This window comes from Melospiza melodia, chromosome 11 (genome assembly GCF_035770615.1).
Source record: "Melospiza melodia melodia isolate bMelMel2 chromosome 11, bMelMel2.pri, whole genome shotgun sequence".
Classification (NCBI taxonomy): domain Eukaryota; kingdom Metazoa; phylum Chordata; class Aves; order Passeriformes; family Passerellidae; genus Melospiza; species Melospiza melodia.
In genome coordinates this window covers 19,771,663-19,793,853 of record NC_086204.1, presented here as the reverse complement: position 1 = coordinate 19,793,853, position 22,191 = coordinate 19,771,663, and the positions used below count along the sequence as shown (strand labels likewise).

The following is a 22,191-nucleotide window of genomic DNA, read 5'->3' as shown; positions in this document are numbered from 1 at the left end:
AACCATGTTTTTCCTGAACTCAGTCTTGGATCTGTGGGGAAGGGAGAGGAATGCAGCCGTCACTTCAAATCAGACTACATTAAAGATTTGAGAGCTGCAAATGGCTCTCCAGTTTCCCCATTTTATCCTAAGCTGTGTTCAGCATTTCCTGCACCTGAGGGTCTGGGTAGCTTTCCCTCACAGTAATGCCATCAATGTCAGCTGTCATTACTCAAAACTGTGGCCAAGCCTGCCCTGTTTGCAGACATGCCACAAAGCCACTCTGTTTTATTGACTCAGCCATTGATTATAGACCTAGGATGTTGTAGGCAATACTTGCATAGTTTAAAGTAGTGAAAATTGTATTATAAACCATCTCATTTCTAGTGTTCAGCACACATCAAACTTATTTCCATGCTGAGGGCATAGGCCATTGCACCAGCTGTGGCCAGTGAGTGCTGTGGGTGTGCACTACAAGGAAACCCACAACAAAATCTGCTAAATTCACACACACTCTTGTATTGAAGCAAACATGATCTCTGCCTGAGTAATGCTTTAAGTTAGATAATACTTCAATTTAAGTGCCACTTTGATATCAAAAGGCTTCTTTTCTATCACATGAAAATTCATAGAAGTCGTTCTTGAAATTAAAGAGGAAAATCATCAAAGCCTTCATTCCATATTGAGATAAATTCAACTCCTCATTCTTTAAGTTTGAAATGAACAGCAAGTCTGCTTTCTGCTTTTTCAATGCCATGCAGTATCATTTTGCATTTGACAGTGAGCCTGGACTGTTTATTCCACAATGTTATTGTGTAGCATCACAAGCTGCCATCTCCAAGTGCTGTTCTTCCATTGGTGGAACTTTTTTCAATGATGTAAATCACAATTACACCCTGGGAAGTGACACTGAAAGCTTCTCATGAAATACATTTGTTTCATGTCCTTGATCAGTGTACAACATATTTTGTCCAGTTCAAAGGGGCAAAGATGTTATTTTCTAAACAGCTGGTGTTGCTGCTGGGCATGAACATCTGGGTCTGGAGTTCTCTCCTGTTTGCAATTCATCAGCTGCCACCTTGGTCTGGCTGGGGCACATGGAGCCATTAAATGGGTCAGGTAGATGATGCATTTTAAATACATGAGTTCATATACACTGAAATAACTACAAGTAACACATTATAGAACTGTAATACACATTGCAAATATTTTCAGTCTGTGTCTTCCCAAGGGCATGTTGGCATTTTCTGTGCAGCACCTTTCTTTGAGTGAGTTCCATATCTCCACACAGGCTGGGATAGAGCAGTGCTTTGTATCTAGAGCCTGCTTCCTGCTAATTTTTTGGGATATTTAAAGGTCTTTTGCTGTGTTTTATTTTATTACTATTAAATTTATTACTAGAGAAAGCAATTACCTAGGAAGAAACATAATTTCTGAGCCCTGAAATTAAATGTCAGTTTTGGGAAAGCTTCCAGATAGATGTAAGAGAATTAATTGGAGATGGAAAAGACTTTTTATGTCTGTGCAAAATATTCCTCTGCCTCTTACCCTAATTCCTCCTGGTTATTTTCTGTACATTTGCTCCTATTGGCATTCAGAAGCTTTTCCACAGTTATTGCCATTTTATCTGTGCTTGTGTACCACTGACTGTAGCACTGTTTGTCATATCTGACCTGTGTGCAACAGGTTGCCCATTGGTGACATAAAGGTTTAGTTAATATAAATTTTATAGCTTCGTGAATGAAATAAACATGTCCTGATCAAGCAGACTGTAAGCCTGGCAGGATATAGGATGCAGGTAACGTGTGTTTATGCACCACCAAACAGAAGTATCTCTACAACTGATTGGATTAGTACCTTTGGGCACTAACTTAACATAAACATTTGATAAAAGTGATGAAACTAACTCCATCATATTCCAGCCACACTAAAAATGTAGCTTGGGAACACTTTTGGCATTGACCAGCTCTTTTGAACTGCTCCATAATGATATAAATGTTTTTCTGCACTGAATAGTGTTAACTTGTCCTGCTGGTTTTGGGTGCAAAAAGTGTCTCAGGTGGCCACAGGTGCCTACAGTTATCTGGGGCCATTGCTGTCTCAGCTGGGCTATAGGAACCAGATACACATCTTCACATCTTTCTGGATCAACCAGAGCTGCCTGCTGCCTGCATGCTTGACTATTACTGCTAAAGGCTAAGTGGGAAATATTCCACACCTTGAGCATGACAAATATGTTCTATCCCTCTGTTGTGAAATTCCAGCTGCAGATAGTGTGGACTTGAGGAATTACACACAACCTCAAGAAACCACAGCGTCATTGCAATATTTTATTTTATCTGTTCTGCTGTTTATCAAGTGGCTGCCAAGAAGTAGGAGGCTCTCATCTTGATTTCTCACTGAAATTAAGAGAAGTAGTTTGTGTACGTCTTCCTGAACACTTTCTGAAACATTCCAGCTGGCGTGATAATTTGTGAGCTATTCTAGCTTGCCTAAAATTCAGCTGCTAAATTGTTTGTCAACTGTATTCCTTCCATTCATTGTGCTCTGGTCTCCTAAATGAAACAGCTGTGGATGTATTTACAGTCTGAGAAGGCTGGAGCAGTGATGGAAGTCTGCAGTTTTAGTCATTGCTCATCAGCTGACGTAAAGGCAAAACCAACGGGGAGCATGTGCTTACATGCTCTCTAGTCTTTAATTATGCCCATGTGTTGCCATTTAATTTGGATGGCTCAGAGAAGTCATTATTCAAAACTTCTGATAATTCAGGTCTGTGGGGGCATATTAAATCCCAAAAATTATATGGAAAAATTGATAAAGTCTCCAGAAAGTACAGCTATGTATAATCATGGCTGTGGTGAAATTTAAATAACTTCTCAAACAAACAATGAAATTCAAAAACCAAAGATCACAAGTTATTTAATGATGTCTGTAATTAGAAAATCTAAAATATACTATTTTCAAGCATCCTGAAATTTTGTTGCCTCAAGCAGGCCTTCCCACAGATCCTTGTACAAATACACTTAAGTTGCTTCTGAAACTTTAGTGACGAAAGAGAAAATGTTCCCGGATTTGTATTTATCGAGAGAATTCACTTTATTACCACAAAGTCACAAATGTCTTTAGAATACTTTATTCTTGTGTTTGGTTTAGAAAAACAGCATGTAATTGACAGCAGTTATCTTAGAGCGTAACCAAAAGATGGCAGCAATCCAATATTTTTTTCTACCAAGCAGACAAGAGACAGTTTATTTACAGTTTTATGAACTCTGCTGTGTTATGGGAAGGGAAAGATGCTATCGATTGTATTTCCTATTGGAAAGGAAGTAATTAAAACAATTTGAGAGGTAAAATAATACTCTGTATTTTTTTAAAATTAATGTAAGGAAACAAAGCAGAGGATGAATGATATTGAGATGAAGAACTTGCTAGACTAAGAACAAATATCTTTTGTTTAAGTTCACCCTGGAATGACAAAAACCACAAAACCAGGCCCCCCTTGGATGTCCCTGGATGGAGGTGTGTGCTCAGCCTGGGCTCAGGGATGTCCCCAGGGGTGTCCCTGGATGGAGGTGTGTGCTCAGCCCTGAGTCAGGGATGTCCCCACGGGTGTCCCTGGATGGAGGTGTGTGCTCAGCCCTGAGTCAGGGATGTCACGGGTGGGTGTCCCTGGATGGAGGTGTGTGCTCAGCCTGAGCTCAGGGATGTCCCCAGGGGTGTTCCTGGATGGAGGTGTGTGCTCAGCCTGAGCTCAGGGATGTTCCCATGGGCTGTGCTCAGCTGGGGTGCAGGATGAGGAGCCATGCAGGGCATCCTCGCTGCCATTCCCACAGAAGTGTTTCATCTTGGTTAAGGAAACAGCATCCAATGACAGAATTATTATTATTATTATTATTATTGACAGAAAATCAATGCTGGAAAATATCACAATATTTGGAGTGGGTGTACAAGAGTGTGCCAGAGTGTGCCTGAGTGTGAGCAGGTGTGCAAGAGTGTGAGTGTGCGTGTTACCCTTTAACTGTGACCCTGCCGTGATTTCTTGAGTTAACCTTGCTATCTGTTCACTTTTCCTTTTGAGACATTCAGCACGGAAATGACTGGATTAATGAGCTGCTCTTCTCAGGCCTTCCTGCAACCCTGTGGGGTCAAGGAAAATGTTCCCAGTGACTCCACTTTTGTGTGAATCAGCTGCTGTCTGGTGGCATGCCAAAAGGGCCTGGAGTTGTGCAATGCACTAACATGCACCTTATGTTGAGTTTGGATTATCAGTTCAGTCAAGGAGGTGATAACAAAACAGAAGCTACAAAGAGAGTTTGGGGAGAAAATGGGGAATTAACTGTTTATTGGGTGTACAGTGCAGAAAAATTCCCAACCAACAAACCCTCAAATAATCAAGCTCTCAAACAAAGAGCCTTTACTCCCAGCCCCAAGGATTTTCAAGTTCAAACACCTCACAAATCATAGCGCATAACATCTTTCAAAACAGAAAATCCCTTAGGAAAAGGTTTCTCATAATTACAAATTTCCTTGCAGGAGATTGCTCAACAGCTCTTAAGCAACATTTCCATTATGTGCAAAGCCAACACAAAAGCTTGTAGTGTTCCAGAGTGCATTTCCTAGCTGGTGTAGCTGTGTGAGGTTACTGCTTTGTAGGGTCAATGTGAATTAGGGACACAATCCTGTGACTGATCCTCACACTTGTGAAGTGGCATTTTCACCTTATTAGGGGTTTTCATACATTTCAGCAGGACTAAGGCCCTGCTATCCAACTAGTGTGGTATCTCATTGCAGAAATACTTTGGGTAGTTGAAGGCTGTCCTGACCAGGGACCATCACTGATTTTAAATGATGAAAATCCCACTAACATTTTCCTTTGACTTAGTATTTATTTTGGTAGCTTAATGTCCCAGGCTGAATATGTGATATTCATATGTGCTATGGTTCCATGACATGTGATTCACACACTTTTTCTTCTGAACAGAAGTAGTTTGTTCAAAAGAAGGGTGAGTAGGACTTGCTTTTTCCTACATAAGGTTTTAAGAGAAAAACTACAGGAGCAAAGGGTCATAAAGACTTCAACAGCTGAAATGTAATGGAAAATTTGCCTGCTTTCAAAAACCTTAATCTTTTCTTTGTGACTTTTGACTTACCCTGATACTAGATAATTCTAATTATACAACTCTGAATTTGAATTGAACTCTGCTATTGAATTTTATTTCTGAAGGGAATTAATTCTGTTTAACCTCTTGCAGAAATTCAGGTTCTTTCCTTCATATCCCTGCTGTGTTTTATTTAGGCAGCTGCTACCTACAGCTGTGAAGGCACACCTTGTTTTGTTCACAGGCCTGCAATTTCCCAATCCTCCTTGCAATTACTGCAGTGCAATCAGTGTTGACCCAAATATTTACAAGCCAGGGGGGTTTGACATGAGCAGGAGCAGTCTCTGAAAGCACTGTGCAATGTGGCTCTAGAAGAGGAGCATGAATTCCTCAACCTCTTTGTTAAATAAACAAAATATTGATGCTTGTGGTGAGTTGAACATCTGCATTTCACTTCAAGCATTAAGTGAAAATTGAAAATGCAGTACCCTCTGTTTTTATTAAATTCAGCAGTTTGACAAAACTTGGCTGTCAAAAGTACTTTTGAAAGAAGTGACCAGTAAAGAATGGTGTCCTTTGTCACGTTGAAAAACCAGATGTACTGCATGTACCCCTCATGTGGATGGTGATTCCATCACTGCTCTTACTGAGTGTGTTACTTTTTGTCTATGTGGTAATTCATTTACTGGTTAAAATTCAAGGCTTTTCTTCTCAAGAAAAAGCTGCATAGGAAGAGGATCGTTCCCATAGTTCTCCTAAAGCCTAAAGATTGTTTATTTTTTTGGGAGGAGGTACAACATGAACAGACTTTTTCCCAAAAAAGCAGAAACATGAAAGTATTTAGAAATTTTTTATAACTTCTGGGAAGTCTGGACTATCGCATTGGTCTACACTAAACCCCAAAGGAGTTCAAGACATACAGGAATTTTTCTTTAATACCTTTGACCTACTGTTTTTAGGTGAACAATTTACTTCTCAAAGTACACTACTTCAGGCAATACAAGATTAAGAATATGTCATGGGACATGTGCTAACCAGGAGTTGCTCCCATGATGTCCCAACCTATTGCTCTGGTCTACTCATGGGATGGGTGAAATTTCCTCTAGGAGTGTGCAGGGCAGTGTTAATGCTCAAGTGACCCATAGTTTGGATGATTTTCCAACAGAAAAAGGTGAAACTTGTGAGTGGTGTTCCTCATTTCACTTGATCAAGGAGCAAAATGCTGCAACTCAGCAGCTGAGAAGAGGAAACTCTGAGAAGGTCACAGGCAGGAGGTGACAACAGCTCCCTGAGGCTGAGCATGTCACTTGTCCCTGATGCAGGCAGAGTGCTGGCCACAGCTGGCTCCTTTCCTCCAGAGAAGGGCTCAGAGGACACAGCAGCACGTTCCCACAAATCCCAGCCCTGCTGCTTTGCGTAGCCAGGGCTGGCACAGGAACGGTCCCTGCACTGCCTGCGGGCTCTCTGTGACCCGGGAGCCACGGGATCAGCACCTCTGCTACACAAAGGCTTTTTTTCTTAATGCTCTCTGACTCTGGCTGGCTGGTATTACTAAGTATGTCAGATTTATTTCTCTTTGAATGAAATGTTTTGTTTAATCTCAAATGATCTGTCTTAATTGGCTGAGTATGTGGAAACATTTCAGTTTGGGACAGACCCAAAACAAAAACCACTAACTTGTTCTTTTTGGTTGTTGTTGGTTTTGGGTTTTTTTTCTGTTGGCTACTGAACAACAAAAAAATATCAATTATTTGCATGTTTTCTGTTTAAACATCAGCTGCAGAAGAACTCAGTAGGATTATGCCTTTATCTGAACCTGAAAATCAATGTGAAATGTGATCAGAATCAAAGCAGACTTGGAGGAACAATTGGGATAGAGAAGACAGAGTACTTTGCTTTTTCAGGTGTATTTCTTTATGAAAAACTTGAATTCAAACTGAATTAATATTGGAATATCATTAAAGTTGATATTATTTGGGAATTCATAATTTCCTTTGATTGGGTATAGAAATAGAGCTACAGGTGATGCACTGTTCTGTTTCAGGATCGTGTTCACTTGTCACTATTTAATGTGAGCAGGTGGTTTAGATCAGGACATAATGACAGATTTCAAACCCGTTAAAATCAGTGGTTTTTCTGGACCAGGACTTCATATTTTATGTCATCATCAAAATTACAATTTCCAGACAGTATGAGCTTCAAAATCTTCCATTGGGATCTCCAGATCAGCTGCGTCTCAAGTGAAGGTAAAACACCATGTGGAGAAGCAGACAGCATATGAAAGACAGGGAAATAATTTTTCATGTTTGTCTTACAATAATGTGGTAAAGAATAGAAATGGAAATAATGTTGTTAGAAACTACCCAACACAAACAGGATTTAGAGAGATGACCTTTGGTTGCTGCAGAAAGGAGTCCAAGGTGGGATTGGAGGCCCATGCTGCCTCTCCTGTGGAGCAAAGCAAAGGCTGTGGTTTCTGCTGCATCTGCGTCAGTAGTGTTTGGCTCTCAGATGGAAAATAAGAATTAAAAAAATTCCATTCTTGTTTGTCCACACACAAATTAAATAACTCTAATTTTCTTTGTCTGCTGTGGCATTGGGGAAATGGAAATAGCTCACTTAGGTGCTGGCTATGAGGGCACTCTCCCTCTCTTCTTTCCCTTCCTCTTCAAGCACTTTGTCATTTCAAGCTGTCATTTGACATGCTGACCACCAAATTAAACACATACAACTACTATTATTTTGCATTGCTGTCACAGGAACAATGTTAAAGCAGTTACCCAGTAAACACAGCTTTGATTAGGTAAACAGAGCTGCCAAGAGTAGCTCATATGAAGAATGTGGTAAAGTTAGAAGGTGATGTTTTGGGTAGGCTAGGTATGTGATTAGGGTCAATTCAGGGGTTGCTTTTGGTAAATTAGCAAATTTTTTTTTTCCTTTACTCAATGCTGCATATCTTTGAAAAGGCTACACTGCAAAATGTAACTGTCTCAATTACACTTTGGAAGAGTTCCTGTCCGACCCACTCATGTCAGTCTCCAAGTACAGCGTGTCGGATCACACTGAGGTTTTCTGAACAGCAAATGGGGCTTGGAATGTCACTGAAGCAAAACAAAACTCAGCTCTGTGGAAAATAGCGAATAAGTGAGTTGCTGCACTTTCTGGGAAAGCTTTTGTAAATGAAAGAAGGAGAAACTAGTCAGCGAAAAGAATCTTATACTGTAAGGCAGTGAAATTTGTCTAAGCAGGTGTGTTTGTTGTGCTGGCTTTATGATCACACAGAAATGTTTGCAGGCACTGCTTGTGTCTGGTGTGTCCCCAGAGCAGGGGCACAGCACTGCCTGTCTGATGGCTCTGCTAATCTGGCTGCAGAGCTAAACTCTGGCAAGCCTTGGTTTCACAGCTCTAACTCTAGTTGTGTACACACTTGGTTTGTAAGAGAAGAGGCCCTGATGCAGCATTATCCACTGTTCCTCTGCCTTCCTATTCCCACAGCTTTGCTCAAAGTGGTGCTGTGACATTTACAACTACAACTGGCAAGGCAATGTAGTAATACCAATTTATCATCTCCTCCTTAGTTATGATTTCCTCAGTCCTACTTCTCAAACTTTCTATCCCCAAAGTAAATCCCACGATTAGTTTATTTATTTTTTCCCCTATGGTTATGCTACTGTAACTCAATAAGTCTATCAGTTTCTGCTTTATTTCCTATTTCCGCTTTTAGACAAAAGTGAAATCCTGACTAGGAGGCCAAACATGGTACAGAGGGAGTAAAAATATGATACTTTTTCCAATATATTTCCAATGTCTTCTCTTTAACTGGTCCAACTTCATTTTTCATAAAATGTCAATAGAATAATGTAACTATTCTACCATAACTAACTGAGATTTTTTTTCTCTCAGTGCCTGTAACAGGAAACAGTATAAATTTCTATCTTCCTACTTTGTCTAATTACGTGTTATCTAAACTAGGTAACAGCTTAAAGGGAAAGCAATATAAATAATTACCTAGGACTTTTAATTAAATTTGGACAGTTTATGATTTAATAGGACAGGGTGCTAGGCTATCTTGTCTACACTGTGTTTTGCCACAAAAAAGTTGGACCAGATGATCCTTAAAATCCCTTCCAGCCTGGTATTCTGTGATTGGAATATTGACCTTTGGTCTGAGTCATCACTTTCCACTATAATTGTGAACTCTGTTGGCAGTAACTGTATGTACAGCCTTTGGTACATGGCTAACAGATCTAACAGACAAAGAGGCTTTGAAGCTGGGATTAGAAATGTTAAAAACATCCCAAAAACTCATCATTCATGGACATGGACCAAAGTCTAGAATGGAACAAAGTATGTGTCTCTCAAGATTGGATCTCTGTTATGGAGCAATCACAAACTGGGCTGAGAGACTTCGAGCGCTTTTCAGCTGTGTTTAATTTTCCTTCATCTGTTAACCAGGAAACAGGTATTATTATTATTATTATTATTATTTCATTTTATACAGGGGGATCAAAACTAGAGAGAAATTTGTTTAAGGTCATTCAGGAAATCTACAGTAGAACAGAGGAGATCAGGAATTTCTGAGTTCCAGACCAGGACACTAACCATGGGACAGCTCATTTCCTCTCTGTAGGAGACTCTGCTGCCAAATTGCATTAGATGAGAACAAGTCCCTGTTTACATTTCTTTAAAACAAACCTTCATTAGGACTGGATTCAATACATCACAAATACATTATCAAGATTACCATGAACTGTTTAGAAATCTCTAAATCCAAAGGATAGGATTGGCTCGTGTAAATGAAAATGAGATCACAAGACTCAAGACAAAAGCAAGTAAGTTTTCTGAGGAGAAGAGTAAGGTTATTTGCTGATGTAAGGCAAATTAATTGAAAAAACTCAGAGAAGCTTTTCTCAATTGGGGAAAAAACTTGTTTGTGTGATTGAATATGTCAGAATAATTTAAAAGCCCATTTATTATGAAACCAAATCTGTTTGTTTGAATACTGCATCTCAACTAATCCCTCGAGGCTGTTTACATAAAAGCAAACAATCTGCTAATGTTAAAAATTTTACTCACTTCCCTCATTTCCCAGTTCTTTCTTAAGGAAAAAAAAAGGAAAAGAAAGAAAACCACTTTTCTGCAACATTCTTAAACTTACAGAGATTGTCCCTTTGCAAGAGCCAAGTGTCGCTGAGCTGCCATCATCTGCAAAAGATGTTGCTCAAGTAAGTAATGGAAAAAGCCTCTGCTTTAAAATCAAATAAAATGAAACTGTTTGTGCTTAGTATTATGGATCCTTACTGGATTGTAAGTATTGTTTAACACCTTGAATACGCTGTAGTGATTTCTTCATTTTTACAGTGACAGTGCATTCCTCACCTTGGTTCCAGGACCAACAGCTCCTGGACATAAGTCAGGATACATTTTCAGTACAGTGACTGTACAGACACAATTTGTCTTCGATCTTCTTTCAATTATTTTTATTTCTAGGTACTTATATACTTCAGTTACCATCAGATTAATTCCACAATAATTTCTGGGTTTTTCCTCACTTTTCAATGAAGGTTTTCTAAGCTGCACTAAATTTAGGCCTACATCTTGCCAGCATTATTCCTTCCATGCTCTGCTGCAGTGACAGACATACAGACTGCTCTGTGTTTTGCCTGTGGGTGAACAGCCATTCATTTATCTGCCTGAGTGCAATCCTGCTGAAGTCAATGGAGGTTCTGTCTATGATTTCCATGAGTCCTGACTTTCAGCCTGTGCCTCAAATAGGGTCAGAAAGTTCCCAGGGACAGCAGCTAAAGCCATGGATGTGACTAAATCAGTCTGCAAATCTGGCATTGCTGGTAACTCAGCCAGCTCTGCTTATGGGATGAGACAGGTGAATGTGTCTGAATGTGTCTTCTGGTGTCCAGTGGAAGCCACATCCACATGTCCAAACACAGGGCTGTCCATGAATTGACTACAATGGAAAATAATAATCTTCATCTAAACAATTTATAAATTTTTTGTTCAATTTTTTTTTGTGTTATTCTGCAGCCAAAATCTAGGCATAAAGAAACAGTTGGAAAAGTACTTTGCCTGGGCCCTTGTTGCTATTTCATAATCATGAAAACATGTGTTGTTTGAAAAATTAATGTCTGCATTCCTCTTGCTTCTCAAAAGAACATTAAATGCTTGTTTAATGTCTTTCAGGTAAATACAGATATTAAACTTCTTTTAGATTTTCATACATTCCTTTCTATTCAACATTGGAACATAGGGAAGAGTGAAGCTGGACTATTATTCCCATAATAGTCTTCATTATTGCCACCCATGTCCCTCCTTACCAAAATTCTGTAACCTTCCTGTCTCTGTTACTCTTCAGTTAAACACCACCTTGCATCACTCCTATCCTATTAATGTGGTCACTTGTCCTTCAATCCCTCTTCTCTTTCCTTTGGGAATGATTTTTTTTCTTTTTCAGATTTATCACTTCATAAAATTAAAAAAAAATGTATTTGAACAGAAATCAGAGAGGAACAGCTTTATCCTAAAGCAATTCTTACAAATCCTTTGAGAAAGGCAGGATGATGTATTTGGCCTAGGAATATACTGTTTTGTCTTCTGGCAGGTGAACAGTGATTATTCTAGGCTGGCTCTTTTCCCCATTTCCTTATCAACAGTTTTGCTACCTACACAATTTCTCTCTCCCAGCTCTTCAACAAAGCATAAGAATTCTTGATATGCATCATTTATCTCCAAGACTAATATAGGCTGCAATATCAGAATATTATTTCTCAATTTACCCATCATCTTCTTTTATATCAATCTTGCCAATAATTTACAGTGCTGCTGCATCTGTCAAGATGAGTCTTCTGCTGTGTTTAAAGGTGATATTTCTAATAATTCTTGAAAATGGCATGCATTTTTTGTTGGAAAAAAATAAACCCCAATCCTATGTCCATACCTGTTCTTTAATCAGATTTTTCTCTATATTTTTTGACAAGGTCAAAACAGGAGCTCATGATAAAGATTAATTATTAGCCAAGATACTGATGTTGTAATTGGATAGTCTGTTTTCAGCTGTGGCAGGAAATCTCAGCTCACACAAGGGCTCTGCTCTGCGGAACCTGCAAAGCAACACTGGCCCCAAACAGGTTGGGCTGGAATCCGAAAGGTGCAGTTTTTGTTGGCCAACAAAATCCTCCCAGCAGGGACCTCCCTCGTGCTCCTCAGCTCAGTGAGTTCCCACACAATGCACTGCAATTTGACTTCCCAGAACTGGGAACAGGGATAAAACAGTTTGCGCATATTGCAAACCCTGTTTTAGTAAATATACAGGATCTTTCTCCCTGGAATGGCTCTGGCAAATTACTAGCTTGTTTTTCAAGTGTTTCAATGATTTCACTGCTTTATTGCTATCAACTGTGATGAAAGCCAGGTCTTTGGTTTACTTGACCCCTTTTGAAAGTGAGACTACTTTCAATTTTTCTGGTAAGACTTCTTTGGAGATTTTGTGCCTATTGCTTGGTCCTGTGCTGCTAGTGGAGATTTGAGATTCTGCTCAGGTATAGTCAAAATAAGGTTGAGCTCATGCCTAATCTCTCAGAATTTTGTGGTGCTGTTTTCAGGTAGATAGTGAATAGTCAGTTTGGAGAATTTCCCCCTCAAAGAAAATAAATAAGGAATCTCTAAGTGATTGCCACAGAAACTCACAAGAAATCCACACCACAATCCAGGCAGTTTGATGTCTTGGTAGTTGTGTATTCTTGTGGGCTCTAAAGAACCTTCATGGGAAAAGAGGCTTCACTGAGGCTGTTATTAAGGATTTTATTCTCTCCTCCTTCAAAAAAAAAAAACCTTGGTCAGAAATAATTTCACAGAAGACGAACTTCTCATCAGCTCTCAGCAGAATTAAGTGCCACTTATGGAGACAGAGGAGTTAATGGAAGAATGAACTGCATTGTAAAAAAGGCTGCTGTAGCTCTTACATGTACCATTTCTTGATCATCCAAGAAATGATGGAGATTTCATTAGAAAGAAGAACATTTTTAGCTTTGGATAGGCAAACAATAAGAGACACACTTCTTTTAAAGAAACAATTGAATTTCCTTAAATTCAACCAGCTATTCTAGAGCCAGCTGTCACACTGATTACTTCAGTAGGCAGGTGATGATCAGAACTATTTAACATCCATTGAAATAAATACTGAGGTAGAATCAAAAATGCTTTCATGCCTCAACATTGCTTGTTACTGTTATCAAGAGGGGGTAATTTTTTAAGAAAAAAATCAGGTAAAGATGGATAGTGTGTTCAGTACTGAACTGCAACAAAGAAATAGTCAAGTAAATGAATTTGTTAAATAAGAAGTACAGTATTTATTCTGAGGCTGTCTCAATGACTATGTCTGAAGTGATCACAAGCAGGCAATCTGGACATTTAAACAAAATAAAAATGGCTGAGTCAGATGATCCATGGGAACTGTTTGCTCTCTTATTAGTTTGTGGCCAAGGCAAAGCATTGGATGTAACTTTTTCCCTGCAGAAAGGACAAAACCAGACAAGTGTCTGACCCAGATGACCTGCAGTTCTTTTGGCAGGAGGTTCAGAAGCAGGAGGTGAGCACTGTTTGCATTTATTGATGAAGGGTCCTGATCCTGCTTTCATGTCTCATGGTAAAGTGTTGGAGACAGCAAAATCTCAGCCTGCTGAGCTGTGAGCCCTGGTGGAGGTTAATTCTGTGCTCAGTGCAGAGCACCAGGCACAGTGCACTCTGTGACATTTCATCAGAATTCCAGGGAAAAGGAGGAGATGTAGACCACAGCTGCTCAAACCTGTTGGAATTACTCCTTTCCAAATGCAATCAGGCTCTCTGCTGAGAGTCTGATTCACAACATCCTCAATGTGATTCAAGTGTTTAGGGCTCTTGCATTCTAAGAATAAGGTTTTGTGTGAAGTACAAGAAGACAAGCAGCATGAAATATGAATGTCAGCTGTAACAGTGTCTGGCTGTAGAAAAAACTGATGCTGTGTTAGAATTTTAATTCCTTCCTGAGTGAATTACTCAGTCAGATTCAAGCCCACTGGAGAAAAGGCAGGAATCAAATTTCTGATGCAGATATGCTCCTGTCAACACCATACACATGGGAAAAATATGTAGTAGCATGACTTTGAGCTTTAATTAACTATATATCAGCATAATTGCAAATGTGAGCTGATTTAGGTATAATATTTAATGAAGAAATACCCCTTAAAGGTTACTAAAGCAAGTAATGTATTTTTGACCTCTATTTTTAGATCAGTTTTCTCAAAGGGGGAGGGGGTTTGGTGTATTGCTTGGTAGAAGTGATTTTTGGTGCTGCTTTTTTTTTCTTTCTCTCTCTCTCTCTCTTTTTTTTTTTTTTTTTTTTTTTATCTTGAAGCCTGAGTTCTCCTACAAAACAAAACCCCGATTGCTTCTTACTATTACAGTTTTCCCCAGATTTGTAACTTTTCTTTCTGCTATGTCTAACTGGTCACCAGGAGAACTTGAGCAGGGTCCTAAGTGGTCAAAAGTGCTTGACTTGAACATCCAGAGGGAGGGATCTAGAGGCAGCTCTGCTTTACAGCTGGATGTAACCTAGCTGATCTAAATGCTGAGTCTGCACAGAACCCTGTAGCACTGCTGACATTCAAATCAAGCACAAGGTGCAGTTCCCACACTTGTATCACTCCTGATTTTCTATTCCTGCACTCTCCCACCCTTTTGCTAAGAATTCTTATGCTGCAAAGCAGGTAGAAGGATTTTCTTATTTTCTGAGCCGAGAAGATTTAATTGAAGAAAATACTTTCATTAATAAATGAGAGTCACAGATGGTGCTGGAAATGGTGGTACTGAATGAGCACCTTTGGAATGGGTGAGGGAAACCCACCCAGTGCTGGGAGATGGATGCCAGCCCAGGGAAGGGGAAATTGAACTGCACAGCTGGAACACTTTCCTTGGGAAAAACCTGGTCCTAAATCTAGCCAAAAATGATATACTTCAATCTTGTAGTTTATAAAAAGTCACTAGCATATAGCCACCTCATTGTGATTATGTATGAAAGCATGAAAAATGTAACAAAATACTCTGCTACAGAATTGTTCTCATTAGCCCATATCCGTTAGCTTGGAGTATGATTTTTCTAGAGAATAGCTGATTAAGTTCTTGAATCCTGTACAGAAATATGTCAAGCAAGTTTTTTTCTTTCAACAATAGAGTGAAATACAGATTCTACATGCCCATAATTTCTCATTTAAATGAATATGACCCACAAGCTATAATAATTTTATTGCTGATTCGCTGCCTAAATTTCTGCTGTTAAAAAGTTGTTGTTGATGTCCTGCATTGTTAAACTAAATTATTTCTGTAGGCCCTATTTTATTGCCTGTATCCACACCTGAAATTCAGCAGCATGGCTGACTTTGCTCGTATTTCAATGAAGCAAGTTTTAATCATAGCTTCCCTCTTTTGCCTTTGCACCAGCAAGGCTCTTGGGTACAGCTTGTCCCCAGAAACATTCTAGGGAAATGTAACACGATTTTCCTCTGTTTTACTGAGGGCTTAATTGTGCAATGGTAAATAACTTAATTGCTCCTTTAGCAAATGGTGATGCTGCCTGCATGGTTAGATTCTGTGCTCCAATCTGTAACTCATTTTCCCTCTGACTCAGAAAACCACTAATTCTAAGGAAAATAGTTCTTTAACAGAATTTAGTATTTTTAATAGATTTTTTTTTCTGTTAGCAAGTCTGAACCTGCGGTGGTTAACCTGAAATTCTGACTCAGCTGTGTGACAGTGTGGCAGTCTGTGACAAGAGGGCTTTGCCATGCACAACAGAAGATTGTCACCACGTGTCCCAGCACCAATTCTGTCTGCAATTAGGGGTCCTCTTTATAGACAGTGCAGACTAATTTGATGTTTGCTCAAGATGATGAGGCATTAGCAGGACCATTTGTTTGGATCATTATGTTTTGGGTCATTGCTGAATTTTCAAAAAGAAGACAGTCCCACAACCTATTACTATTAGAGTGTTTATTTGATTTTATTTTTTTTAACGTTGGCTCAGTTAGGAAAACTTTTCTCTCTTCATGGATTCAGCTACAATTTATCTGCTCCCAAAAAAGATAACATACATTTTATGAAGGTGTTAACAACTCATGGATATTGATGCATTCCATTCACATGTGACTCTGAATATAGCTAAACTGCTACATAACTAATTGCTGAGGGCCTCAGCAATTTACCTCCACAATTTATTCTGTTGTCAATATGCCTCACCAAAACCAAGCACAGAGAACTTAAGCAAAACATTAAATATTACTTGCTGTAAACAGCTGACTAAAAGACCACAATGAATTTAATCAAAGAGGAGGTTCTGGTAAACAAAGGACACTGTGCTCAGTGATCTTACAAACCTCTGAGTCCCTTTGGCCTTTTCTCTTTTAATACTGTACATTGCTTATGATATCTGCTCCTCTTCCTGTGACTTTTACTGTACTGGCCTTGCTGGGATATTCTGCTTTCACATTCAAATTATCAAAATTTTTTTTTCAAAGCAAAACATGGAAATGTGATTTGAAAACAGCAACTTTTCCTGGCCTTTGATCATTGAAGGTATCATAAAAGAGTCAGTGGTTTCATGCAGCCATGTGTTTTCCATTTTTATTTATTTCATTCAAGTATGGAATTTTAAAAAGAATTATTACTCATTGATCTGTATGAAGTATGATGTTGTCATGGGATGTTCAGTCCCAGAGACTTAACAGTTCAGTTAAATTAAAGCCCCATGATTTCATTCATTGTGATCAATCAATCAACACATCTGAAAAACAGAGCTGCCAAGGAAAAATATTTCACAGTAATGTACTCAATGAACAACAAATAGCCAATTTAAAATAGATAAGCTCTTATAAAAAAATAGAAGTTCTGTAATCAATCTAAAAGTATAATATTGTTATGGGTGATTTTATATTTCTAATTTAGGATGTAGCTGTTTTTATTTAAGAAGTAGATTTAAAAAAAACTGCTAATGTTTGTTTTCAGAAAGTGGGAAACATTAGGTAAAAAATATTTTCTCTTAATTAAATAAACTGAAAAAAACCACTGAAATTAAATTTGAGCAGTTGAACTGGGCTGTCAGGTTTGGCTCTCCTGTTCAGTGTTGCATCAGCACCAGAATGCATCACAGCCGCCCACCTCTCATTTTACTGCATTCTTCTGATACTTCCTATTGCTCAATCTAGTCCAGTCAGCACCAGTTTTGTCTCCTTGGGCTTCACTCTTAACATTTTCTTTCTTATTTTGGTATTTCTGCTCATGTAGAATATAACTTCATCTCCCACTTAATTTCTGCTTAGCCAGGTCTGATTCATTTACAGCATTCCCTCCAAATTCATATTTTTCAGTCCAACCCCTTAATTCTTATCCTTACTTAATTCTTTTCAAATTCTTTATCTTCTGTGGTAGCAAGGCAGAGCTATCTAGATTTTTCTAGATGTGAGGAAACAGTAACATATTTTCCTAAATAATTCCTTATCAGCTTTTATCAGAGATAATGGAAGATCTTCAGAAGACCTCAGTAGGGAGGGGATAATGAGCTGTGAAAGCTAAGAAAAAATATAGGAAAAACTGATTTTCTTGAAAAATAAACCAAAGTCTGGGAAGTATTCAAAATGAAACAGGGAGGTTCACTGTCAGTTTTCACTCCTTGGTACAGCTCAGGTGCAGCAGGACCCACAGCAGTAAGGACTGAATGTTTCCCCTTCATCCTACAGGCTGAGTAACTCAGAAAGAAACAACTCTGATCTCACACTGGCAAATGAAAGTTAAAAAGGAAAGTAAAATCAAAGCTATTACTCAGGATGGGAGGAAATGTCCTCTTATAAAGGTCTGGATAATTGATTACTTTGGCAAATTTCAGCATTAATGGGACTTGTCCAGCAGCCTTACAGACTCATCCATTTAGGATCCATTTGGGTTACTTTTCTAACCCAAATCAGGCTATTCAATGGCTGTCTTGTTTCCACTGCAGTGCTGCACAGTGCTAGTATTATGGATTAATTCTGTACTTCTTTTTTCATTTTACTTGTTTTCATTTTACTTCTGGAAGGAAAATGGTTTTTACTGTTTTACATGTACTAAGTAACCAGCCCTGCCTAGCCCAGTTCCCTGAGCTAGAAAGTAGAAGTTTGATGCATAACTCCTTGGTTTACTATTAACCAGCTGTGACTTCAGGCAAGCAGAATGTTAAAATGCTATTAATTGTTTTGCTACTAATTGGAGATTTTAAATAAATAACCTCTTCTCTTTTATTTTTGCAACCTATAGTGTTACTCACAAGCTGCTGAAGAAGGCCAGTTACTAATTTAAAAGTCAGAAGCCAGACTCACACTTTCTGTGCTTGCTCTCACTTATACCTATGTACAAATTTGTGTTGCTGGCCTCTAAGAACCCTTAGGCCACTTTGTGTTCTGAGTCCATAAAGCCAAACTTTCTCATCAAGCACCTGTACCTGGAGAGAGTGGTCACAAATCTGGGGCTCACAGATGTTCGGTCTCTGCCCCTGGACCTTCAGAGGCACGTGGGCTCCACAATCATTACTAAATCCTTGCATCTGAAATTTGCTTGGTCAGTCCTGTTCTGTAGGGGTTCCTCACTGAACCTGAACACTTCCTTTGACTTAGAAATCTAGCCCTCTGCCCTTCAGGAAACAAAGCCAAAGAAAACCAGTGTGTTGACATGTACTGCATGTGAATTCCCCTTTGCTCTCAGGCTTTGACACTCTGGTTCCTCTCCAAGCACCTTCTTGTTCTTCTTTCTCCTCTCCAGTGAAACTCCACTATTGAAATTACTGAAAATATCATTATCTTCCATTAGCTCTCTGCTTATCAAATCCTGCTGTTTATCAAGAGTAACTGGCTTACTGAGATTTCACAGGTAGTTCTTCTGCTTGGCTCAAGCCTATATCTATACAGATTGTATTAATTTAGTAAGAGCTGAATGGTTACATGGCTGCCCATCATAATATTATATTCTAATTAAGGATATAAACTTGTTTACCAGATTTCTCTAGCACAGATATTACTTGTGGTAAGCCAGCACTGTGAGAACTACTTACAAAAAATTAGATCATTCTTAATTAAGTCTTTCCACAGAGATACCTCTCCACATCATAAATGAGTGTTCTTCCTTTTCATTAATGTGAATTTATTTCTTCATCAAAAAATTATCTTCTGCCAGGAAATTCGAACACTTTCACTTAGTTGAAAGCCTTGAGGCTGAATTCCTGCTTCTGGCTGTGGTTTGTTGTTGAGTCTAAAGCTCCTACTACGCTTTGAGATAAGTCTGATTCTAGGGAAAAAATAATGTTATGGAAACATGAAGCTTTTCTAAAATTAGATTTGCTTGCCTAAGTTGTTGTCTTACTCTAATTTCATTTAGTTTACTTTGGCATATCATAAAACTTATTTTTCCTCACTTTTAGATGATAAGACATTCAGGTAACTTTTTATTATTTATCTGGAGCAATGGTGTGTTTTTGTATCTGTATCAATCTCTAGCTGTGGTGGCATGGCTCAGGGAGAGAACTGTTTATTTGAAATGTACTCGTTGGCTATTCTGGGGCGGCTTTTTCTGCTAACCAGATGGTATTTACTTTGTTTGTAGCCTAAAACCTCTTGATGTTACTTAAAAGCTTCCCACTGCTTTGAAATGGACTTTAGATTTATATTTTATGGTACACTTTAAGAATAACAACGAAGTTGTTTTACTTTGGAGCATGAAAAATTATAAGAGGAGAATCAGAGGTCAAAAAACCATCAGAAAACCAAATGAACTTTCCCACTTATCAGGATATATCAGAACAGGACAGAATAGAATATTTCAGTAGAATAGAACAGAATGAAACAGAAACTGGAAGGGGCATAAAATGATCATACAGTCCAACTACCTGACCACTTCAGGACTGACCAAGTTCAAGCATCTTTTTAAGGACGTTTCCACATGATTTAGTTTTTGACAAATTTGGGGTATCAAGCATCGCTTGAGGAATAAATAAATAAAATAAGTTGGAATAATTTGAAGGAAATTATTTCTTTATTTAATTTTACTTGAGCAAACTGATCAAAAAGAATACTTGATGAAAGACTTCTTCATCAAGAAGTTTGTTTTTCCATGGTCTCCATCCTGGAGAATGGAAGAAGAGAAAAGGAGCTACTATGAAGTTAAAAGCAGTTAATTTAGTACAATTTGTAAGATGCTTGTTCTTATGTCCCCAAATACTAAAGAGGTAAGTGATAAAAGAGAAGATTCTGTCCCATATATTTAAAATAAGAGAAAATTACATTGTTATTTTTATGTATAGAACTGTACTTCCACTCCTGATTAAGCCCACTTACTACAAATTACCCCAGCCTGAACAGGCAAGATTCAGTCAGTAATGGCAATATCTGTCTCCTCTGGCCTTTTAAAAATTTGGGTCTATGGTAGTACAAAAAATGGATACTTTATATAATCATAAAGGAGATTCAGAACCCTTAGCTCTGAAACATCAAATTTAACTTTAAAACATATGTTTAAAAATGTTTAATCTGCTATTCATTATCCAGATAAATGGGTACAGAACTGCTACATGAAGCTTCCTATAAATCCTTGAAGGGAATGCTTTCACATTCATGGGTTTATAGGAAGAACATGCTCAGTGATACACTGCTCTATAATCACATTGCTATTATTCTGTTCATCTTCCCTCACTCCTAAGGGCTGTACTTGTACAAAGCAACACATAAAACTGCACATGAAAAAGAATCAACCCACACCCTGAAGGATCCTAATGATCTCCCATGTATGCCTTGTATTGTCATATCAAAAAACAAGGGTTCAAGAAAGTACAAGGTTTGCAAATGAGAAAAGGGAATTACTGCCCTGCAGTTCTTACTGATACAGCCAATTTAGTCACTATTTGTAGCAATCAGATAATTTTAGAGCAACAGTATGTGATTAAGATGAAAGTGTATCTCTAAGCAGGAATAAATGCAAATCAATAAACTGATGTAATGAAAGGTTTCAAAAGCCACTTCTAATATTTAGCATTTGTCATGATCCATTAGGGAATCATTTGACCAATATGAGGCATCTCAGTTTTTGTCCTAACGTAAATATTGCTCAGAACAAATGTGAATAAGGCAGTATAGAATTTTTTTTTTGTGGTTGTTTTGAATATCCTGGCAGATTGTAAATGTTCTTAGACTAGAAACTTCTGGGTTTAGTAATTTTTTTCCATTTGGAAATTTTGTCTGTCTTTGATAGCTGGATGATGGATACTTGAGCTCTCTCCTCCTCTGCTAACACAGTTTGGCAAGGATGACTTAGTCAGATGCAGTTGTTTCAGCAGTTTAGCACCTGAGTTTTGGGTTTGCTTATCAAGGAATTGCTTTGCAGGTCTGCTGGTATCTCAGAAACAATCTGCTTGGTATCAATAGTACGATGAGCCATTTGATGATCAATTCCTTGGTTAAAGGATTGCCTCTCAATGGTCTTCTTGGACCCTCTTTGTGAGATCACATTAAAACAGAAAATCTGTCTTCGCTCCTTCTAGTGAAAAGAACTATAATGCAAACATATTTCACAAATTGTAGCAAACCTCTGTGTCCCCTATCCCACCTCCAAACCTCACCAGGGAAATTGAGAATATTTCCTCCTTGTTCTGTCTACAGAAACTCTTACCTCATTTGCCAGGAGCTGTGTCTCATTATCAAGAAGCAAAGAATTTAACTTCCTTGCTGATAGGGATGTTTAGAAAATAAAACACCATTATTCACAGCTGTACTTCCAGTAAGAGTAAACAGTCCCTGTTCCAATATCAGCAGGTGGAAATCTCAGTAGAAAGATGCATGTTTGTTGTTATGATTCCTGATGACCTTTCTTGGTTTTATTTTGCTTTGATAGTGAATGCTTACTGGCATGTTGGTGGTTTTAACCTCCTGAACTGATCTGGGGCTGGTTGCAAAACACTATTAATTTATATTTAACTACCTAGGAATTTCCTCCTTTAGCTGCCTTGGCTGTGTCCCAATTCAGGCAGCACTTAAGCCACAATTTGTGACTGTTT

The 22,191-nt window shown here is 38.5% G+C and overlaps 1 long non-coding RNA gene across 1 annotated transcript; it reads right to left on the bottom strand.

Moving 5' to 3' along the window:
* Positions 1-7,478: 7,478 nt before the first annotated feature.
* LOC134422796 (uncharacterized) lies at positions 7,479-22,009 on the bottom strand. The gene is made up of 4 exons (XR_010028944.1): positions 21,807-22,009; positions 12,780-12,906; positions 10,237-10,283; positions 7,479-7,526 (listed from the first exon to the last, which is right to left on the bottom strand). It is a non-coding gene; the product is annotated as an uncharacterized LOC134422796 (long non-coding RNA).
* Positions 22,010-22,191: the final 182 nt, after the last annotated feature.